Here is a 25766-nt window from a genome sequence, read left to right on the forward strand (position 1 = left end):
GAAATTACAGATGAATTTACCAAAAAGATCCTCCATCCAAAGGCAGCATCTTGCGGTGGAAAAAGAATTTTCTAGAAACTGGAAGTATCGCAGATAAGAAACATTCCGGACGTCCCTGCACAAGTGATTTTGACGTTGAGCATGTCAGACAGACATTTTTAGACAATCCTAGAAGATCTGTGAGATCAGTGGCAAGTGAATTGGATGTGCCAATTTCGACGGTGTATAAGGTTATTAAGAAACAATTAAGACTACATGCATACAAAGTTCAAATTGTTCAAGGTTTGGAACCGGACGATAGGCCTACGAGGATGGCTTTTGCAACAGATATGGTAGGAAGGGTAGAAGATGATGCTGATTTTCTGAAGCGCATAATGTTCTCCGACGAAGCATCCTTTCATGTTTCTGGCATTGTTAATCGCCATAATGTGTGCATATGGGGATCTGAAAGCCCCCATGAATACCGTGAGACACAACGGGATCGGGATTCCCCAATGGTTAATGTGTGGTGTGGACTAATGCACGACCGAGTCATTGGGCCTTTCTTTTTTACTGAAAAGATGGTCTCACCAGTTGTATACTTAGACATGTTGGAAAACTTCGTATTTCCGCAACTAGAAGAGCTTCAGCCACATGTCTTTTTGCAACAAGATGGTGCACCACCTCATTGGGGTATCATCGTTCTTAGTTCTTTGAATGACCATTTTCCAGGAAGATGGATTGGGCGAGGAAGTCCAATTCCTTGGCCACCCAGATCAGCTGATATAACGCCGCTGGACTTTTTTCTTTGGGGATTTATAAAGGACAATGTTTACAGGAGGATCGTGTCGAACATTGATGACCTAAAAGCCAGAATTACAACCGCAATAGCCTCTGTGGATGCCGACATGTTTGCCGCTACCTGGCGTGAAATTGACTATCGACTTGATATTCTCCGTGCGACGAAGGGGGCACACGTGGAAGTTCATTGACGAGGGTCATGAAACTTTTTGAGTCTATCTAACCATTTATGTTATTAATTTTAATCTATTTTATGAGTTATTAAACATCAAAATGGGTCAGGGACTTTATAAACACCCTGTATTTAACAATAAAGTAATATTATCAAATTTTTCAATAATGTAATGCTACAACAATAAAAAATAATGACAGTTTTCTTTAGGTGTATAGAAATGGAATTGAACTTATAAGGGCCCCATCATTTTCAGTAGCTTAGGGCCCCACCAAGCTTAAATCCGGCCCTGCCTGAAACAATTAAAAAGCTATCAGTTAGAAGCATTTTTTTGAAAATATTTTTTTTTAATTATTTTTGATTCAAAAAAATTATTTAAATTGATTTAAGAGATTTGGATTAAACTATGAAAGGATTTGTTTCATAATTTAATTTTCTATTATAAATCTACGATCTTTGAATTCAAACATTAAATGAAGTTACTACTTAATTGATAGGGTGTCGCATTTCGGATGACATTTGTTCAAAGTTTCAGGTTTCATCGCTTAAATCCAAACAATAACAATGATAGTAATTAAATAGTAAAAAGTTCATTAAATAAAATAAGCAATTTTGAGTTTCGTCTGCAATATTCATAAGATATAACAATTAGTTCTTTATTCACTGAATTTTTGATTTGCATCTAACAGATCTTGCATCTTATATGACGGTTTATACAGACATGTGTATTAAATCACAAATACATCTGATTTAATACATGTGACGTAAGCGAACAGGCCAACAAGAGAATAAATTTAAGCTTTTTCAAGATGACACAAATGCGTCTCCCAGAAAAAACATCTTCTTAGTCCGCTTCTTTTTTCCTCAGTCATTTGTATGGCGTCATGAGGAGGCACCGAGTGGTCTAAATAAGGAGTCACAAAAATAATGGAACTTATTCATAATATACAATATTCGGATCTTGAGAATTGTAAGATCTTTTGTAATCCTTCTTTTAAGAGCACTTGAAAGAAGAGTTTCTCAAGTGGTCTAGAGTAAACGCTCTAGAATACTATGCTCATTGCAGGTTTGAAGTCATTCCTAAAATAGAATTGTTTTAATTTTGCTATTCAACGAGAGCAATATCTTTTACTCTATCTAGTCTGTACAATTAGCTAAAACTTTTTTGTTTCTAATTCAAAAGTTCATTCTTAAGTTTAAGAAAAAGTGAAAAAGAGTTGTTCTTGTTGCCAGTTTTTTTTGGAATAACAAATGGGAACTTGTAATTCGAGAAGAAGTTAAGTGATTATGCTGTTCAAATCAGATTTAATTGGATACCTGTAAACAACGTCACGCATGTGTGTCGAACCTGATTGTCTTCTGAATCGACATATGCCATGATTTATCTACGATGATGTAACTTGCTGGTATCCAACTGTAGATCATGAAAAGAACGGTTTAGAGCCATTTTTCTCAAAAATGACGATGCATCGCCACCTGTGGCATTTTGAGGATTACTAAGTTTTGGCAAATCAATAACGGGGAAAATATATTCTCTCTAATAAATATAACTCAGTGAAGATGGGGCGCGTTATACACTGCTCAAAAAAATTAGGGGAGCAAGCGAAAAATTATGAAACATTTGCCTGATAGCCATGCATGGGCGTAAAATGGAGAATACAGATTTAACAAAACGCAATACATGAAAAAGGAAGCAGAAAACAATTGCTTGGGAAATTTAATTATTTGGAATGGTATGAAGAACATGATGTTTTAAGGCAACAATTTGATAACATGCAGGCAAAAAACCGATTGTATGGAAATGATACAGGATGTTTAATATGGTGTGTGGTTCCTCAGAACTGCTGAGATTGCCATACACCTATTTCGCATGGATGCGATGAGGTTATCGATCAGATTTTGAGGAATATTGTTCCACTCTGGACACTATCACTCCAATTCTGCTAGATCACGTTATCGTGACATTTTTAAGTATATTTTCCTCAAAAAAACAACAACAAAAAAAGCCGAAAGTTTGAATTTTCCCACTGAGATAACGAAAAATAGCAGCTTTTGAGAAATCAAGATTTTTGCATTTAAATACTTCTTCAGGTTTTGACGTCATGAACTTTTATTAGCATATAAAATTTTCTTCTCCTGTTTTCTGCTGTACTTAAGACTATGGATATTTTGTTTCGGGTTAATTATCAGAAGAAATATTACTATATAGCCACATAAATTTTATTTTATTTTCTTAAAAAAATGTATTGATTGTCCCAGGGAAATAGGATCCACTGTTCCCGATGCACGCTGAAAATATTTGTTCTTTTTGTCTCCGCTCTCAGTCGAAAAACTTTTTTTTTCTTTTTTATTGATCACAAGGAACCGGAATGCAAAAAATTTCATTATAGGAAGGTTATGAAGGTTAAAGCCAAATTGCTTCGATGTCATAGTAGTTAAAGCACTATCACTGTGAAGGACCGGAGTTTTTGAAGTTTGGGCGTCTTGGTCCCTCCCAGTTTCAGATCGATTAGTACCAGCTCATCTTGAAAGCAAAGGTGGCCGGTACGCTGTATTAATCATGACGATGCTGTCCTCGGAATCTCCGAACTTTTACATCCATTCTTAAAGATGTCCTCTAGGTCCCGCTCCTGTGGCGCAGTTAGTTAAGGCATCGATCACACTGCTGGTTGGAGAGCTGGGGGTAGTGAGTCAGTCTGATCCTAAAAGCCGACAGAACAACCGGCATAGGTTGATACAATAGATCTCAAGAATGTTTAATATCGATATGTAAATGTTAAAAAATTATTGTACCTGAAATTGGAAAAAATAGGTTTCGAAATTCTAACCGGGTTCGAATTCCGCATCAATGCACCGACTACAATGCTAACATGAAATATCCTCAGTTATAAATCATGGGTTAGAGTCCCGTTGCCGTCAAACTAACCGTGGAAGGTCTTGTGGTCTTCCTCTCCATGTAATGGAGAGGAGAGACCACATGGTTCCTCTCTATGTCTGGTTAGTTCCATCAAAAAGTCCTCCTTGAAGGCAAATTTCACCCAATACATACTTGATCGAGGAGTTCCCTTGTCAACTGGTTCGGGTTCAAAACTACGCGGCTACGTAGCTGAACATTAACAGTCGTAAACCTGAAAATCGTGTTTGCTGTTCAACGACCGTTATAAAATTATAAAATAAAATATAATGACACAAAAATTTTAGAACACAGGTACAAGCACAACAAGCAATATCCAGACAAATAAAGGGCTCGGAGCACTATTAATATAAGGAAAAAATTTTATCTGCTCAGGCAGTGGCGTAATTTTAATGTATATTTGAGGGGGTTATGGATTATCTACTTCTAGTAAATATATATATATATATATATATATATATATATATATATATATATATATATATATATATATATATATATATATATATATATATATATATAACGTCGTTGCCGAGTGGAAGGATTAAAACAGGTCTTAGGTCGGGAAGGAGGGTACAAAATTTATTTAGTCATGAGAGTGAGTAAAAGTGCGCATGAAAAGTTGCGCTCCTTGGTTATATGTTAGGGAAAATCTTGCAAAGTCAAATCCGTAAAATGTCTTAATTTAGGGAAAGAGGGAACTCTTAGTAGTTGCTATTGGTTTATGAAAATAGATCAAGCATTTCCCACACAGAGCAAAGGGGAAAATGTCCTGCTTTTAATTAAATGCATACTTGCGCCAAAAATAGATTTTAGAACAAGATGTGGCTTTTAACAGTGTGAGAAAGTATTTCGATTAGAATAATTAATTAGGATAACATAAAAAGATTAATAGAAGCTTTTTATGTTACATCCCCCCTCGCCAAAAGTGTTTAATTAGAAACCAAAAACTTTAAAAATTATCCATTTGCAAAATCTTCCCTCTGATAGAAGCACAATTAAAATTTCCAAATTTGTAATATTAACAATATATAAAAGTAAAATGAATTTACATTTGTACTCATGATAAATTTTAGCACAATTAAAAATCTGTAGTAGCATAATCAGCAAATTTAAAATTTTCATTTTCTACAGTTTTTTTTTTTTTTTTTTTTTTTTTGACTTAACAGTTTTTTTTCAGTTTCAAAAGTCTTTTGTTCTAAGATCACATTGCAGTTTTATCACTATAAGAAGTATTCTTCATAACACAATTTAGGTTAACTCTTCAATCGTGATGATAAAAATTTATAAACATTTGTTAGAAATGTGTAATTTAAAATGTAAAACACAAAATACAAAAAGCAGTTTTACAGGAAAAATTTAATCTGAAATTAGATTTGAGTATTGTTTACCTTGTTTGAACAAAAAATGACACAGTGGTTGTTATTGTGAAGTCCAAGATTTCAGAATCCAGATTCAGATTTATCACTATAGCAAAATTTTATTTTTTGCCCAAAATTTGCATTCTGTAAAATTTTTTCTTTTCCTTTTCTCTCTCATTTTTCTTTCTACCTTCTTTTATTTTTCTTTTCTTTCTACCTTCTTTATATTCATTTATTTGTACTTTTATTTTCTTTCTTGGTATTTTTATTGCAATTATTAACCCGGATTTCAGGAAATATGTAAAGACAAATTGCTTTTATAATCAGAAAAGGTGATCAGTCTTCTCAGATTTTGCATTACAACCTGTTTAACACAATCACTAATTGAAATCCAAAACAAGCTTTCCATTTTAAAATGGTATTAAGGTAAATCAGTTTTTAATTTTTGACTGATCTAGCTATTTTCCTTATTTTTAATCTGAAGTGCAAGTTTGGTTTATTTGCAAATCACCTTTTATTTTTTTATTTTTTCATTTATATCTTTCATTCTTTCTTTTTGGACAAAATTTTTTTTTCAAGAATTTCAGTTCGGATATTTTTTTAAGGTAATTTTTGTGCAGAGATCTTAATTGGTAATTTAATTTGTCACAATTGTGTGTTGGGAAATTCAAATATTTCATTTCTATTTCTTACGTGTTTTTTAAGTGAATTTGGTTACTAATACTTTTCAATTTGTGTTCGATCATTTTCCTATCTGTATGCTGGAATTAAAGTTCAGAAATAAAGAAACGATTTGTTTATGGAAATTACTGAGCTAGAACAGAGCTATGAACTAATTACCAATGTTGGACTCAAGCATTAATGTTTGGTTACTCTTCAATTCAAATTCTAACAACAAGTATTTTGTTCATTTTTCCAAACTATTTGTATGTGTTCTAACATTTCCTAATTTAATTTTTGCCACACCGTAATTGCATTCATATATCAATATCAATAACAAAAATCAATATCAATAATTATTGTAGTTGAATTTAGAAGATATATTATTATTATTTTTTTTTTTTTTTTAACAGAGCAAAGGGAAAAATGTCCTACTTTTAATTAAATGCATACTTGCGCCAAAAATAGATTTTAGAGCAGGATGTGGCTTTTAAAAGTGTGAGAAAGTATTTCGATTAGAATAATTAATTAGGATAACATAAAAAGATTAATAGAAGCTTTTTATGTTACATATATATATATAACGTACAAAAGTTCATTAATCAAGTGATATAGTATTTCGAACTGGGTTTTGTCCCCCAAACCCTCCCTAAAACTACACCACTGTACTCAGGAGAGGTATTTTTTGTTGGTTTTTTTGTAAAAAATCGAAACATCCATATCAGCAACAAAATGATTCTGTATTGTGCCGTTATTCAATGGAAACTTCTAAAGAAGTGGAGGTGTACCTATCTGGAAACAATACCAAGAAACTGTTTAATGTACAAATTCCGCCTACAGAAAAACTTGGTTTTTCGCTGCATTGCCCATTAACCATCAAATGTATTAAAAACCACCTTGGAAAACGTTTCATTTGTTCGATATACACAGTCGCGATGATAATGATAATCTCGGAAATATTCTCATTTACCACGCAGTAACATCTGGATTCGATTGGATTCTGTATCATTCATTTTACTTGAATTTCATTGCATAAGAAAAGCTATAAATCATTATTTGGAAAAAATAAAACCTTTGAATAAGTCTCGACCTCTGCTGCTAATTAATCAAACTCCACAGCATCTGTTGACGACACATCATTTAAAAGTCATTTCTTATTTCCATAATTCGCCCACTCATAGAAGGACTAAAAAATTAGCTCGTAAAACTGAACAGAAGTATATTTAGATATGTTTTCTTCTATTATTATGAGCTTTTTAAAAAATTTATTCTTATTTTGTAATATGTAAGTAATATTATATTTTCGTATTAATGCAAGTGTAATTATGTATTGTGAATATGATTCCATTTAAAAAACACAAGATTTTCAAATCAAATTTCTTCATAGTTTTTCTTCCATATAAGCTCTTTTTATATTTATTAATAATATTACCTTACGAAACTTTATAAAAGCGTTTGGAAAATATGTTTTCTTAAAAACATATTGTCCAAATTGAGATGCTAATTCTTAATTTCTACTAAATTTATCAACTTTTTTTCAGAGTAATTTTTTTATATAAAGCCTTAAATTTTTGTATCCAAATTTTTGGATTTTGTATCTCAAATATTTCGTATCTCTATTTATTTTATAATTTTTGTATTTCTTATGGACCAAAAAACTGAAGTAATAAAGATTTCGGCGCTTGAAAACAAAATTAACTTCTTTTTTTTTCTCGATTTAGTAAGTAATTGTGAAAAATGGTCAACATTGATTGCTTCTCAAAATTTTGTCTAAGAAAATATGCATGTTTGAAAAAAAAAATACTTATGGTGTTTTGTCTTGATTTTAAGTTCTGCGATTGTGCATAAAAATTTACAAAATCGATTGCGTATACTGCCAAAAAATTGTCACGTGAATATTGGAAAAAAAGAAAAGAAAAGTGTCATGTGACTTTAATATTGGGAGAAAAAAAAAAGAAAGAAATGCTAAAACATTTTGCTTGAGGTCCCTACGAAAAAAAAAAAAAATAGTGCGTGGAGTCCCTCCGCGCGGAAGAAGTTAAACTTCGCAACCTGCGACGTTAATTGGGTATAATATAGCCTACGTCACAAGTTGTGCTGTTCCCAGGGCCGGATTAACCTATAGGCACACTAGGCACGTGCCTAGGGCCTACGAAATTCAGGGGCCTACGAAAAACTTGGGAGAAAAAAATTTGTTGACAAAAATAATTTAGCTTTAAAAACAACAAGTGTATTTTGCACAAAATTATGAAGATACAAATAAAAATATAATATTTTTCGGTAATAAATTATTTTGCAGAATCTTATGATCTAATATATTACTTTTTTGCGATTTTTGGATTCAACGAAATCTTGTATTATGCTGTCGAATTCCAAACTACGCAAAATGTCGTATTTAATAGACATAAGTGCGAGCGATGCCAAACGATCTTGATTCATTGTTGAACGCAACTAATTTTTATCAATTTTAATCTGGAGAAAGATCTTTCTCCTTCTGCATTTGATCCAAGAATCGACAAATATATTCTTAATGCAATGTGAACGTAAGGAAAAGTATTCACGAGTTTATCTTTAATTTGAGCCTTCAACATTTCTTGTGCAGATTTATGTTCATATAAATTTGAAAATAGTAAAAATTCATCTACAAAGTTTTTCTCTTAATCGGATGAGAAAATTTTCACCAAATTTTGCGCTTTTAGTTTAATCTCAGATTCTGACAAATTTTTGTGTAATTTCCTTGTAATTCGGGTTCGATAAAACATCGATTAATGACACTTTTTGGTCGATCCAGAAAACTGGGAAATTCAGACATCCGGGCATCCGGGACAGCGATGGTCCCGAGCATCCCAGATAATTGGTTCTCTACTGTATAAATATTTCTTGTAATTAATCTCACTATTAATTTCACTGTTTTCTTTGCTGGTTTGTTGTTGTATTGTTGACGTGAAGTGTTTACATAGTTATCGATCGAACTAATCATAATGGTATTATCGATATCGACTGCAATATCGGCAGTATGTCGGTATTGCAGATAAAGTTCAATAAACAAATTCGTAAATTAAAATCCATATTAATAAAAATGCAAAAAAAAAAAAATATGCAAGAAAAAAAAAGCATATATTTTGAAAAGAGGGGAGGAGTGGGGGTAGGAGGGGAGGGCCCAAAAACGGCTATGCCTAGGGCCTACGGAAGGTATAATCCGGCTGTGGTTGTTCCCACTAAATTTAACCCATGAACGGCATTTTCTGCGAGCCTAACTTCAAGCCACAAATAAACAAACGAAGTGTTCGATCGTTTAAATAGCAGCTCGCCAGATTTTATTGCATTATAAAGAAAAGTTATTGAAACTAAATACAACTAAATAAACAACAGCTAAAACAAATAACAACAACTACTAATAACAATAACTAAATAAACAACAACTAAATTCCATTCGTTTAGCATTGCGTCATATGTTGTTCCTACTAAATCGAAGTAGTTGTGTTTTTTTCATATTATACCCAATTGTAGAAGAATCAGCAGTCGTAGAAGGATCACTAGTTTTATTCAACGAATCTTTTTTCTGCTCCGTTCTCTTCCGTGCTCTGTAATAACGGTAATGTTGTGCATTTTTCCCTCGTGGACCTCTTGAACCAGTGGAAGTGCTTATGGTTGCCTCATCGTCTCGCCCTGGAAAATGTATTTGTATTAATAATGTATGTGAATGCGTCATAATGTAATTTCAAAAGAGAAAACCTAACAATCAATTGATATTCGCAAGAGACGTACCTTGATGTAACCTTAAATACGTCGCATTGGTTCTCACTAGCATAAAAATAGGTAACAATTTAGGAATTGGTAACTGGATGTAGTAAGCTTAGAGTTAGCTTTCCTGAAGAAGATTGTTTGAATTCTATCAACCTTCTTATAACCCTATATTGATCCTGTAATCCAAACTTAATCGCCAAAATAAAGTTCTCTTTGGCTTGTTCAAACAAAAGCATTTGTTGGAGAAAGCCATTTTCCTAATTTTCTAGACTTGATGGCGTGGGATTTCATAATTTGTCATTAAAATTTAAGTTGCAGTTAATTCTAATTAATTAAAGATTTACAACATAAGTATGTGTTTTTAAGCATTATATAAAAAAAACTACTTGAAATTTTGTAAATATTAATAAACTATATTAAATTTTCTGAAAGTGCAACGCTTTAGAATTTAAATTGCATGGTTTGTTTTTCTTTTCATGTAAAATTTATGTATTTTTAGAAAATCGTAAACATAAAAAAATTTCATTTATCAAAGTTTCAAACATTAAAAAGTATCAGTATCTCAGTTTCCTTAGAAATCTGCCGTTTGATCTGTCAAAAATAAATCAGTTTAGAGATGAAATTTCATTTCTTTAAATTAAGTGATTTATATTTATTTCAGTGACATTAGACGTAATACAAACGTATCTTTTTGTTCTAGGAAATATATTGCTAATCAAATTTTACTTTTACATAAGGCTTTATATTGAATTTTCTTAAAAATAGAGAAGAGTTCTTTGATCATGTTTGAAATAGTTTTGTTTCAATTTTATAATAAACTTATCAAAATCAAAACGTGGGAAGAAATGGAACAATCCTTATTTTATATTTTAGCTAATATTTATCATTATTCGAAATTACTGCTTTCATTATTATTCTTTTATGTTGTCTTAACTATTGAATAAATTATGAGCATGCATACTTTCATAAAAAAAATTTATTCTGTACGTATCACAATTATGTGCAAAACTATTTGTACCCAATATTTTTTTGAAATTTAAAATAAATAATAAAATTACTATGATTCTCCAATGGAAAATAATTCAAATTAGCAATTTAAGTACAGTTTAAATTAGCTTTATATAGATTTTAATTCGAAATTAGGTTTTTTCATTAAATTAAATTCTCAAACTACTTGTATTTTTTATATCTATATATGAATTTTTTTTCATTCTCTATGCCCTAAGATTTTTGACAGTTAATGTTTAATTCTAAAAGGACAATGCTAAGCAAACATTGCATATTTCTTCTGCCCCTTCATAAAATACTAACATATGTTTTACTTTGTTACTCTTTTTACTAGGTGATTCCATGGGGAACTATTTAGCTAATTACTTAAATATTGAAAGAAATTGGAATCTTGTTGCACACCGTGGAATAAATGTGGACAAATTCAATGCGAATTATGATTTAGTCTTAATTCATGTTGGTAAGTTTAAATGTAATTTATTTACATATTCGATAATTATGTATTATTTACATATTATATAATTATGTATCCCGCAGTGGACTGATCGTTAAGACACGGTTCCTCACAGAAGTTAAGCATCACTGGCTACTGTCAGTGTACGGGTGGGTGACCACTTGGATCAGTCTGCGTAGGGACCGAGGGTATGCGGTATTGGTCTTCGTTAACTGTTTTATCGTTAAGTGCTCGACTTCGCGTGCAGGTCGTCGGGCTACCAAATCAGGGGAGAAATCCCCTCTGCAAAGGATCAAAATTGCGATGGTATGTCTTCGGATCATTCTCAGAGATGTTTCCCAGACCGTCGCCAATAGCACATTGTGCAGCTCTAGTGCGACGTAAATGAAATACAACAATAAACTGCTTGTTGGCATTGTTTGTATCTTGTGTAACTATTCTATTTCAGATACTGGTCATTTTCTCTGTGGCATCTTCGGAATCGCATACGCGATTTTTCACAATGAAGTAGGAATACTCCCTTAAAAAGGGGATAAGCTGATATATATTGGCGATCGAAATGGGCTGCAGGTGGCGTAGAGCAGAACTCTTTTCCTATGGCAACACTTCACATGCTTTCCCCATTAGCGTGTGGAAAGTCATAGAGGAAGGAAGTACATTAGTTTCTCTCTTGATTTTCATATAGATTGAAATCTTTTAACTTGAAAAACTATATGGAACTGAGAACTACATTAAACATAGTTCTAAAGAAAAGTATTATGGAAATTTTAAAAAATATTCTTATTAAATAAAAAGGAAAAATATTAAGAAAAGGGAAAATATCATAGTACATTCCTATACAACTGAAAAGAGGAGGAGAGGGAAGGGAGAAGGGCTAAAAGCATTGAACCGGTCTCTCCCCAGATGGCGTATTCGAGTGTTGCGATCGTGAATAATAAGTAGCGACCTCTACTGGTCACAAACTATCCCTAGATCTTGGAGATCAGATGAGCAGAAGTAGGCAACCGATAATGTAAACAACACTTATCGCAATGTTTATTTCCATGGATATCTAATTAATAGATTATCTTCTTCATACCGAAAAAAATCGATGTGAATGATAAAATATATTTTTGCTGACAGTTAATAAAATTCATATTGTGCGTGCACAAATATTTTTTTTAAAAGCCTTTTTCTTGTAGTATACATAATAAGATATTTTCCATGAATGATTATGAATAAACACAGTTGAGTTCATACTTGAGAAAAACCTTATTCTTGTACTATATGTAATAAGAGTTCTTTAGAAAAAAGTAATATGACTAAACACAGTCGTGCTCATACTCGTGAGAAACTTCATTCTTGTAGTATATGTAACAAGAGTTTTTTTAAAAAAAATCATCTCACTACACACAGTCGTGTTCATACTGGTGATAAGCCTTATTCTTGTAGTATATGTAATAAGAGTTTTTCACAGAAAAGTCATCTCACTACACACGGTCGTCTTCATACTGGTGATAAGCCTTATTCTTGCAGTATATGTAATAAGAGTTATTCTCTAAAAGGGAATCTGACACAACACACTCTTGTTCATACTGGTGAGAAGCCTTATTCTTGTATTATATGTGATAAGAGTTTTTCGGAAAGAAGGATTCTGAACAGACACATCCGTGTTCATACTGGGGAGAAGCCTTTTTCTTGTAGTATATGTAATAAAAGTTTTTCACAAAAAAGTCATCTCACTTCACACAGTCATCTTCATACTGGTGATCAGCCTTATTCTTGTAGTATATGTAATAAGAGTTTTTCTCTAAAAGGTAATCTGACATGACACAGTCTTCTTCATACTGGTGAGAAGCCTTATTTTTGTAGTGTATGTAATAAGAGTTTTTCACGAAAAGGTTATATGACTCTACACAATCTTGTTCATACTGGTGAGAAGCCTTATTCTTATAGTATATGCAATCAAAATGTTTCACTCAAACAAAATCTCACCGGACACAGGCGTGCTCATACTGGTGAGAAGCCTTTTTTTTGTAGTATATGTAATAAGAGTTTTTCACAAAAAGGTTTTATGACTCTACACAGTCTTGTTCATACTGGTGAGAAGCCTCATTCTTGTAGTATATGTAATAAGAGTTTTTCATGCAAAGGTAGTCTGAAAATACACAGTCGTGTTCATACAGGTGAGAAGCCTTTTTTTTGTAGTATATGTAATAAGAGTTTTTCACAAAAAGGTTATATGACTCTACACAGACGTGTTCATACTGGTGAGAAGCCTTATTCTTGTAGTATATGTAATAAGAGTTTTTCATGCAAAGGTAGTCTGAAAATACACAGTCGTGTTCATACAGGTGAGAAGCCTTATTCTTGTAGTATATGTAATGAGAGTTTTTCACTGAAAAATAGTCTGACCCGCCACAGTCGTGTTCATACTGGTTAAAAGCCATATTCTTGTAGTTTACGTAATAAGGGTTTTTCACTAAAAAGTAATATGACTATACGCAGGCGTGCTTTTACTAGTGAGAAACCTTATTCTTGTAGTATATGTAATAAGAGTTTTTCACAAAAAAATAATCTGAAAGAACACAGTCATGTTCATACTGGAGAGAAGCTTTTTTCTTGTAGTAAATGTAATAAGAGTTTTTCGCGAAAAAGTCATCTCACTAGACACGGTCGTGTTCATACTGGTGAGAAGCCTTATTCTTAGTTTATGAAACATGAAAAGTAGTATAGAATGCTTCATAAAATCAATATCTTGTTCTTCAAGGCAAGTAATTTAAATATTTACTGATCATAATTTTTTTAAATCACATTTGAATGTTTTTGAGCCTATATTCAACCAGAAATCTGAAGAATGCATAAGATTTTTCAAACTCTTTAAAAATAATCGAAATTATTTTTAATCGAAATCTTAAATCATAATTAAGTTTTTTTTTAAATTCACAAAACTATTCAACTAAATAATTAAATTTAATAAGGAAATGTGCAAATGATTTTAATTTGTCATTTTTAAATAGCTGCCCAATTCATTAAAAAAAAATTCTTGCCGTGAGGTCTTTATGTATAAGTGTATGATATTAATTTGTAGTTCTTTTCTTATTAGCACTTTTTCAATATCTTGTTATAAATACTTCTATTTGTCTATAAACGGTTAAAATATAATGCACTTTATTTAATTTTATACTTATAATGTGTATTATAACATAATGGATAAAGTAATTAAGTTTAAAAAATTTGTCAAAGATATTTTTTAAAAATTATTATTTTTAATACAATTTCCATATCTTGTACAAAATATATTTCTATTTTTTTGTCTATAGACAATTAAAATAAAATGCACTTACTTTAAAATTGCATTTGCAAGTTTTTTAATGAAGTTTTATAAATTTGTGAAAGACATTCTTTAAAATTTATTTCATTTAATTTTTTTAAGCTATTTTAATGATGTTCATGTGAAGTGATTTGTTGTCACATTTTATGTAAAGTAAGGTTGTTAAATTTTTTTTTAACAATTATGTTCCTAATATTAATTAATCTATTTTTGTTGTGTTTGTAATAAAATATTTTTGCCGAAAATAGCATTCTGGTCGTTCACCGTCGTGTTTATTATGGTGTGATTTATTATTGTACAAGAGGCGATGTATGAAAAGTTGAATTCATTGGGTTGAACTGCTGTTTTACTAGAAACACGATATAATTTTATACTCATAATTAATTTAATTTACACATAATACATGCACATTAAACACAACAATCTACTAGAACTGAGATATTAGAGCAACCAACAAGGGTCACAACTAAAGAACTAGTATTTTGATAATATTAAGTGAGCTGAGCAACCCAGAAATGAGAGGTAATACCGGAACGCCTGAGTCGGCTCTTTAACAGAAACTACACTCTTAATTAATATTATGTATTTGATACTGAATTAATTGTTTTTTTGACCCCCATCCTTCAATTTTGCATTGAATTGAATCCCAATTTGTATATATGTATTTAGTCTTATTTATCCAAGTATCGCTCAAATCGAACAATTGCTCTACTTGGAACAATTTCTCTGCTTTTGAACAATTAACACCAAGAGCACTTTTCAAAAGAACATAAAATACTTAAAGCACAATATACTCAGAAAATAAATGTTTTTCTTTTTTTATGGTACATTTTAATTAAATTATTTTTCGCATATAAAATAATGGATATTGAATTTTTTAAAACAAATTAGAAATGCATGAAATATTTTATATGCACTTTTGCTTTATATTATTAAAAGTAATATTGCTTTTCTAAAATAAATTTAGAAAATCTTTACAAGTTCAGACTATACATATATAAAGCTGATTTTTTTAACCATTTGAATGTAATAGACAAAGTAATAGAGTGTAAACGGGGTTCAGTAAATACTGTTCTTAATTTAGAATTGTATTCAAAAATAAAGTAAAAACCGTATCTACATTAGCGGTCGCAGATTAATTTTCAAACATGAAAGAAAATAAGCTTTTAGAAATCTGACGAATCATCATTAAGGAAAGCAAGATGATTAAATTTAAACCTGGTATGGCAAATATTTCAAACATTTGCCTTTCATCTCCTCCCTGTTTTCTTTAACAATCAATCAGGTTTTAAAATTTCGTATGATGGTTTTTCATGTTTTTATAATGTTTCTGCGTCAGTTTCATTGAACTGTACTTAGCAACTCGTGTATGTTTTTTCATTTCATTTTGAGCACCCGATAAAAGTTATATTAAAAACTGTGGTTACGGAGCTTCCAATATAAAATATATGATTGCATATATCTAAAAACTTGAGCTCAAAAAATTAAGGAAGAATACAAAAATTTTGTTAAATATTCTTTCCCAAACCATTGAAACAAATAAATTTTCTAACTATTTAGTTTTTACCTTTTCTCAGGTGCGTTAAGAAGATTCGCATCCACTATTATGTATATTTTGTACTTATTAGATTTATGATATCAATAAAGACTAAAAAAATAAAATGCTTAATTATGGATTGCATTTATTTTCATATTTTGAAGCATTGTGCAATCTGATTCTCTCTAAATCCGCTGCTTCTCCAAATTATTTGATAGTCTAATAAAGTATTTTGGAATACATTCGACTCAAATATATCAAAAAATTTCACGCGATAAATCAAATTAACCAGTAAATAAAAAACAAAGATATTTCGTTTCAAATTAACTTTATTTCAACAATGGTTTAAAATTATAATATTAAACGCAGCGGAACAATTTTTCAAGGAGACACAATTTTTTTTATAAACTAGTTAATTTTAAATTAAACTATAGGTCGTGCATTTTATGGAAAATTATATTCCCCGACATTCCCGGGGTATGAATTTTACTTCTATGAATACGGTCGAGAATGAAAATAATAAATTGAAGAAACCGTAAAATAACAATTAAGCGTCCCGAAAATTTATGTGACCGGATAGGAAAGGGGAAGAAAAAGTTAGCGATATGGATTATATTATTTAAGTCTTAATAGATAAATAACTCTAGTTAAATTATAATTGATATTATATAGAGTGACTGGGTGACGCAGTTGGTTTGTCGTCGCCCTTCTGAGTCCAAGTATGCGGGTTCGATCCCCTGCCCAGACACCAGATTTTCGGGACGCAGAAAATCCTGAGCCTACATGTCGTATGATTATGCGGCGTGTAAAAGATCCGTGGAGTGCCTTATTCCGACAAAATTAAATTCCTAGCGCACTTTAGCATCCAAAATAGAGTCTCGGTGCTGCCATCTAGAGTGTCAGAAACTAGACGTCCAAATTAACATGGCCAACGGTATCTCACCCATTGTGGTGGACCTGAAGGAGTGTATACCACTTCTAGAGAACGCACTTGGTCTGCTCATCGGCAAGACTGATTGTGCAGCTCATTGGAAATTAAAAAAAAAAAAAATAAGAATAAATAGATAAATAAGACTCTTTAAAAGATAACCTTTTTCTTTTATATTCCGAAATAATGTTTTATTTTTATACGAATATAAAAAGTTTCTAATCGTTGTGCCTTGGAAAATGATTGGTATAAAAGATTTGATTGTTTGATTTGTTAATGATTGATTGTTCAGGCAAATCATGTAAAAAATTTAAGATTTTTCAAACCTAAGAAAAACAGAAATTTTGCCAGCATCGGCAATAATTAGACTGAGTATAAATAATTATATGATGCATGAAAAACCATAGCAAGTCTCAATTTTGATGTTTTGTTTTATAAAATTAGAAATAAGAAAAGACTAGAGCAAAATTTCTCATTAATTAGTTTGAGTAAAAGCTTATGATTGACATAATCTCCTATCCAAGCATTGTATATACAAAAATACGATTTTTAAATATTTTATTTCCTATATAGGTAAATATAACAAATAATATTGTATTTTAACTTAATTCATTTGTGATTGATGGTGTAAATTATCTTGAAATACATTTGTAATAGAAAAAATGTATTTACTTAATTTTATCTAAGCTTCTATTAACGAAATAATCTCTTTGCCCAGAACAATCAAAATGTAAAAAAGTTATATACAAATGTTTTCATTCGCAACTTATTTCCGAAAAGTTTTGAGAAAATAAGATATTTTATCCTCTACATTTATTATTTAACCGTGTAATTTATTCTGCCACTTATTATTGTTACGCATTTGAAGCAATCCGGTCTTAAATAGTCGAAGCGAAATTTTAAAAAGTTATTTGATAATAAAATAAAATAGTTTTAAACATCACCATCTACTGAAATTTAAAGAAAATCGTACGCTTAATTTCAAATTAATTAGTAGTAAAAAAAAGGATATATCGTATGAAATGGAACTTATTAGTTAAAAGTTCTAAGAACATTCATCATAGCAAATCAAGTTTTGCCAAGAAATTAAACCTTAAAACAAATCAGAATATAAATTTTCAATTCGATAATGTTGTAAGTTATTTAGAATTTTAAAAGAAAAAAATTAAATCAATATTAAACTTTTGATGTTAACAAAGGTGTCTTTAAAAATTATTTCACTGTATAATCGAAAATAAAGATAATTAAAAAGAAATTTATCTTTCATAAATAATTGCTAACTTCCATTATTAACTAAATAAATACAACAATTGCATTAAAATACAACTATTAGCATTAATGCTTAAATTTCGTTGCATCGTTAAATTTAAACTTTTATTTTGCTAAATTACAGATAAATTATCTACATTTTTAAAGCAAAAAAAAATAAAATAAATAATATATCATTTTAAGGATTTAAAGAAAAAACTTTTTGAAAAAAGTTTGGGGTATGGCACGTGCTTGCTTTAGGTTCTTTTCCTAGAAATTAATGATTCAATCAAATCAGTACCAAAACATACTACCAGTTCCGCAGATAACTCCAATACTATGAGACAAAATTTAATTACGTTATTGTGAATGACGGAAATTGGTGGTTGTTAATTTCCGCCGGTGGATGTTGACAATCACATAGTCGCTTTGGTAAATGTCCGAAATATATACTAGGTCTAGTTAAGGGCAACGGCCCGATATACATTTGCTCTGTATACCCTACATGTTTTTAAAGTTCAATGCCACTGCCCGGTATGCCCTGCATCAATGTTTTTTTAAGGTCAAGTGCCTCTGTCCAGTATCCTTTTTACCGGGTCCCACAGTGGACTGATCGTTAAGACACGGTTCCCAGCAGATCACCAAAGTCAAGCATCACTGACTGCGGTCAGTCTGCGTAGGGACCATAGGGTGTGCGGTATTGGTCCTCGTTAAACTGTTTTATCGTAAAGTGCTCGACTTCGCGTGCAGGTCATCGGGCTACCAAATCAGGGGAGCCATCCCCTCTGCAGAGGATCAAAATTGTGATGGTATGTCTTCGGATCATCCTCAGAGATGTTTCCCAGACCGTCGCCAATAGCACATTGTGCAGCTCTAGTGCGACGTAAATAAACTGTTTGTTGGCATTGTTTGAATCTTGTGTGACTATTCGCGATCGCAACGAACTATAGGGGGCGTTGTTGTATGAGACGCATACCTGCGATTTCTATATGAACCGTCATTCAGTTACTCTGGAGACGTCGTTAATGTAGCGTGTAGCATTGCAACGTTCCTTCTTTAATGTGCCTTATTAAATTTAAAAAAGTAAAATGCTTGATCTTCTTTCTTGTACAACCGAAAACAAAATGGTATCTCTTTTTATTAGAGAAGGAACATCCAAAACACATCGGAAAAATATGTATATTCTTATAAGAGTTAAAACCTAATGCCCGAGAAATAGTATTACTAAATTTAATGATATAACATGGAAGGCCCATTTAAACTTTACATTCTATAGTTTTAAGAATCATATTAGTTCAAAAATTAAAATGAACAAAAACTATACATAAGCCTCATAATTTTATGAAATTTAATTTTGTAAACAACGTTTTTTGACAGCAATTTTTATCAAAAAATTTCAAGTTTCAATAAAAATCATTATTTAGAAACTAAGAAACGTAAAATAAAGAATGCTGACGAAACAAAAAAAAAAAAAAACAATTCTTTTTTGTCGCCATTTTTAGAGCTACGAATATTCGTCTTTGGGATTTGCCAAAAACAAAACAAGATGCAATTTTATTTTTTCAGGAGGGAAATATTTTACCGAAAAAACGAAAATGTACCAATTCCCACAACATAAAACTTTATCTTGGTAAACGTACGTTTTGGAAATGTTATTTCATTTGGAATCTTATTCATCAAAGTTCATATGGCGATATGATTGTTTTGAATCTATGCTAAACTCTATATCGGCTCATTTTCCACCGAAATCCGATTAACTATTTTGATTTTAAATGAAGTGTTTTATTTTATGAATTGTCGCAAAAATTTTAAGTGTAGATTGGCGGCACTTAAAAACCGCCAAATCTGTAGCGGCGGTGGCGTTAATACGAAAGTACCGAATTTTTATTCCATACTTTTCTGAATCGTATTATTTCAAACATTGGAATATACAAGAAGTATACATAAACACATAATGTTATACCATTTAATTTTTCAAATGTATTTTGAGAACAATTTTTATCAAAAAATTATAAACTAAAAAACGGAAAATAAAGAATTCTTAGGATAAAAAAAACGATTTTAAGAATTCTTAACATTGAAATAAAAACTTTCATATTGTTTCTTTTTTTATTATTCATATAGTTCTTAATCAGACGTAAAAAACCATTCTGTAGAGAACCATCATCAAATGAAAAAAAAATATTTACAAGCAAATTTTTTATTGTAAAAATCATTGCACTTACCTGATTTATGATTCCCGGAGAATTCCAAAATGATAAGTTCCTTGTTTGAAAACTTTATTCTCAAATAATAGATACATACTTTATACCTTCATTACTTTTAGATAACATACTACACAGCAAAATTTTATAATTGATATGAATTTGAATATGTAGCTAAAAACAGAATAGCTGAATTCTAGTTGAACTTATTCTTTCAAAATTAAAAAAAACTTACCAAGAAAACGATTTAAATTAATTAAGAATCAGCACAAATGGCACTATTTCAAGTAACTTGGATAATTTTTTATTGTTGTTTTCCGAATTATATGGATACAGAAATATATACTATTCTATAACGAAGAAGAATATGCTACAACTATTACAATTCTGTATGTTCTGAATTCATATTTATTCACTGGAATGACGAAAGCAATGTTGACTTCACTTTAATTCGTAATGAATTGAAGACAGAAGAAATGCATTTGACCTTAATACACACATCTGTAACAGTATCCGAAATCGGAAGTTGCAAGTTTGTTGATAATAGAAATTAAAAATTATTGAGGAATTTTTCTTCAAATGTTTGGCGTGTTCTGTTCCTGAAAGATTTACTAATATTCTGGAGATTTTTTTCAAGTTCTTCGGCCTTTTCCTTAAGGAAATTTTGCTTCTTATTTGCTGCTAAAAAATGGCGTCTGATTCAGTCAATGACTTTGATGGAACTAAATGAAAACGTGATAAATTAATGTCCGATATTTACAGGCTCCCGCTAGACGGCGTACTCGAGCGTTGCGATTGCGAATTATATTTCAGATACTGGTCATTTTCTCTGTGGCTTCTTCGAAATCACATACGCGATTTTTTACAATGCAGTAGGAATACTCCCTTAAAAAGAGGCATGCAAGTAGCGTCCTCTACTGGTCAAAATCTGTCCCAAGATCCTTGAGATCAGATGAGCAGAAGTAGGCAACCGATAATGTAAACAACTCTCATCGCAATGTTTATTTCCATGGAGATCTAATTCATAGATTATCTTCTTCATACCGAAAAAAATCGATGTGAATGATAAAATACATTTTTGCTGACAGTTAATAAAATTCAAATTGTGCCTGCACAAATATTTTTTTAAAAAATATTGTGTTTTCTTTATGATTTATATAATCAATAAACTATTCATTCAGTGTGTGAAAATTCTCCTTGAGTAAAGGAAATATTATTAGTAAAGGCAATCTCTTTCTATGTAGCAACACTAACAGCAAATAGTCTCTGTGCAATGTGTGTCACAGTTGAAATGATGTTCTAACAGAAAATTATTTTCATACATGGATATTTAATGTTAGTATCGATAAATTTCCAATTGTAGTTCACAATTATTCTTCGTTATTATAAAACATTTTACTTCTGTTCTAAAAATTACACAATAAGAATTAGTTTCATTTTATTGTTTTGTGCTCATAATATGGATATAATTTATTTAAGCACTCATTGTAATAAATCAATAAAGGAAAAAAAGAATAATTTCGTTTAAGTAACACTTTAAACAAACTTTTCATGTAGTGCATTATTAAACAGTGGTAAATAGATTGAAATTACAGTTGCAGACAATCGTTTCAGTTATACGCAAGAAATTAAAATTGTGATTTTCCTGTTCACACTGAGAAAATATTTTCCGTATTCAGTTTTGTGCAATTTAATACTCGTAAATAGAGATAAACTTTGTTGACTTTCTCGTATTTATGCTAATGATTAAGAGCTTGTGCATAATTGAACATCGATATAAAAATTGGAAATTAATGTTTTTTTAATATCTTTATAGATAATTTCAAACCCTTTAAGTCAGTGAAAGTGAAATTTTTTTTTGTTGCCTTTCTTGGTTTATAATGAACTATATTTCTGCAGTGTCTTTGTGAATAAAATGCTAATGAAATCAAATTTGATAATTTCATGGTCATAATAGTTATTATGTTAATATCATAAAGTTAAATAATTTAATTTACTTTTGTTTCTTGGTATGTTCGACAAAAGAGAAATATTAAAGTTGGTTGTGAAAAATAAAATATGTTTACATCTCAGTATAATTAATTTAAATTAATGCTTCACAGATGCACCTATTAATAGATCATATTGCTTTAGTATTATATTTTACTTAATTAAAATTTAAGTCAAAGTAAGTGACTTGATTGCAGCATGCTCTTTTTTTGTAGTTCTACAATGCAGTTATTAATGCTATAACTATGTTTGTAAAGGCCTAACTTAATTCAGAATAAGTATCATCCTGTAAACAAACCTTATTCTTGTTAATGTAATAAGAGATTTTCATGAAAAAGTCCAAATAATCGCTGTAAAATTCATACTGGTAAGACGCCTTTTTTTTGTAGTATACATAATAAGATATTTTCCATGAATGATTATGAATAAACACAGTCGTGCTCATACTGGTGAGAAGCTTTATTCTTGCAGTATATGTAATAAGAGTTTTTCAGAAAAAAGTAATATGAAAAGACACAGTCGTATTCATACTGGTGAAAAGCCTTATTCTTGCAGTATATGTAATACAAGTTTTTCGCTTAAAAGTCATCTCACTAGACATGGTCGTGTTCATACTGGTGAGAAGCCTTATTCTTGTATTATATGTAATAAGAGTTTTCCAGAAAGAATGATTCTGAATAGACACAGTCGTGTTCATACTGGGGAGAAACCTTATTCTTGTAGTATATGTAATAAAAAATTTTCACTAAAAACTGGTCTGACCATTCATAGTCGTGCTCATACTGGTGAGAAACCTTATTCTTGTAGTATATGTAATAAGTGTTTTTCACATAACGGTAGTCTGAAAAGACATAGTCGTTTTCATACGGGTGAGAAGCCTTATTCTTGCCGTATATGTAATAAGGGTTTTTCAGAAAAAAGTCAACTCACTAGACACAGTCGTGCTCATACTGGTGAGAAACCTTATTTTTGTAGTATATGTAATAAGGGTTTTTCAGAAAAGAGTCAACTCGCTAGACACAGTCGTGCTCATACTGGTGAGAAACCTTATTCTTGTAGTGTATGTAATAAGAGTTTTTCACACAAAAATAGTCTGGAAAGACACAGTCGTGTTCATACAGGTGAGAAGCCTTATTCTTGTAGTATATGTAATAAGAGTTTTTTAGAAAAAAGTCATCTCACTACACACAGTCGTGTTCATACTGGTGATAAGCCTTATTCTTGTAGTATATGTAATAAGAGTTTTTCGCAAAAAGGTTATCTGACACTACACACTTTTCTTCATACTGGTGAGAAGCCTTATTCTTGTAGTATATGTAATAAGAGTTTTGCACTAAAAAATAAACTGACCAGTCACATTCGTGTTCATACTGGTTAAAAGCCTTATTCTTAGTTTGTTTATGAAACATATAAAGTAGTATACATTGTTTCATAAAATCAATTTCTTGTTCTTCACAGCAAGTCATTTAAGTATTTATTGATCATAATTTTTTTAATTACATTTAAATGTTTTTGAGCTTATAATCAACCGAAAATTTGAAAAATGCACAAGATTTTTCAAACTCTTAAAAAATAATCAAAATTATTTTTTATCGGAATCTTAAATCATAATTAAGTTTTTTTTTAAATTCCAAAAACTATTTAACTAAATAATAAAATTTAATAAGTAAATATGCAAATGATTTTAATTTGTCATTTTTAGATATCTGCCCTGTTCATTAAAAAAATTCTTGTCATGAGGTCTTTATGTATAAGTGTATGATATTAATTTGTAGTTCTTTTCTAATAAGCACATTTTCAATATCTTATTATAAATATTTCTATTTGTCTATAAACAGTTAAAATATAATGCACTTTATTTAATTTTATACTTATACTGTGTATTATAGCATAATGGATAAAGAAATAAAGTTTAAAAAATTTGTCAAAGATATTTTTTTAAAATTATTATTTTTAATACAATTTCCATATCTTGTACAAAATATATTTAGATTTTTTTTTTGTCTATAGACAATTAAAATAAAATGCACTTACTTTGAAATTGCATTTGCAAGTTTTTTAATGAAATTTTATAAATTTGTGAAGGACATTCTTTAAAATTTATTTCATTTAATTTTTTAACAATTTTTTAAAGCTATTTTAATGATGTTCATGTGAAGTGATTTGTTGTCACATTTTATGAAAAGTAAGGTTGTTAAATTTTTTTTAACAATTATGTTCCTAATATTAATTAATCTATTTTTGTTGTGTGTAATAAAATATTTTTATGACATCATAGATAGCTTTCTGGTTGCTCATAGTCATGTTTATTATGGTGTGATTTACTATTGTACACTATACAACATATGAAAAGTTGATTTCATAAGATTGAATACCCTAACTTTTGTATGGTGTGAGATGATATTGTACTTTTTGTCAAATGAGATTACTCAGCCCTATGAAAAGTTGAATTTATAAGGCTGGATGATGTAATTTTTTTTGTGTGTGTAATAAAATATTCTCACAAAATAGCATTCTGGTTGTTCACCGTCGTGTTTACTATGGTGTGATTTATTATTGTACATGATGCGATGTATGAAAACTTAAATTCATTGGGTTGAACTGCCTATTTTACTAGAGACAGGATATAATTTTATATTCATAATTAATTTAATTTACACATAATTCATGCTCGTTAAACAGAGCAATCTATTAGAACTGAGGTATGCGAGCAACCCCCAGGGCTGGCAACTAAAGAACTAGTATTTTGCTATTATTAGTGAGCTGAGCAACCCAGAAACGAGCGGTAATACCTGAACGCCTGGGTCGGCTCTTTAACAGAGACTACACTCTTAATTAATATTATGTTTTTGATACTGAATTAATTGTTTTTATTAACCCCAATCTTCAATTTCGCATTGAATCGAATCCCAATTTGTATACATGTATTTAGTTTTATTTATCCAAGTATCGCTCATATCAACAATTGCTCCGCAATGGATTCTACTTGGAACAATTTCTCTGCTTCTGAGCAATTAACACCTAGAACACTTTTCAAAAGAACACAAAATACTTAAAGCACAATATACTCAGAGAATAAAGGTTTTACTTTTTTTATGGTACATTTTAATTAAATTATTTTTCGCATATAAAATAATGGATATTGAATTTTTTAAAACAAATTAGAAATAAATGAAATATTTTGCATGCAGGTATGCATTTTTTATAAAAGTAATTATGATTTTCTAAAATAAATTTAGAAAATCTTTACAAGTTCAGACTATACATATATAAAGCTGATTTTTTTTAACCATTTGAGTGTAATAGACAAAGTAATAGAGTGTAAACGAAATACTGTTCTTAATTTAGAATTGTATTCAAAAATAAAGTAAAAACCGTATCTACATTAGCGGTCGCAGATTAATTTTCAAACAAGAAAGAAAATAAGCTTTTCAAAATCTGACGAATTATC

The 25766-nt window shown here is 30.3% G+C and overlaps 1 pseudogene across 1 annotated transcript; it reads left to right on the plus strand.

Moving 5' to 3' along the window:
- The first annotated feature begins 12039 nt into the window (after positions 1 to 12039).
- Positions 12040 to 24828, plus strand: LOC110282489 (uncharacterized; annotated as a pseudogene). Its single transcript, XR_015431213.1, has 2 exons — positions 12040 to 13516; positions 22732 to 24828. The product of XR_015431213.1 is annotated as an uncharacterized LOC110282489 (transcript).
- The last annotated feature ends 938 nt before the right edge of the window (positions 24829 to 25766 follow it).

The sequence above is a fragment of the Parasteatoda tepidariorum genome, chromosome 2, assembly GCF_982258835.1.
Source record: "Parasteatoda tepidariorum strain Cologne lab strain chromosome 2, Ptep-v5.0, whole genome shotgun sequence".
NCBI lineage: Eukaryota > Metazoa > Arthropoda > Arachnida > Araneae > Theridiidae > Parasteatoda > Parasteatoda tepidariorum.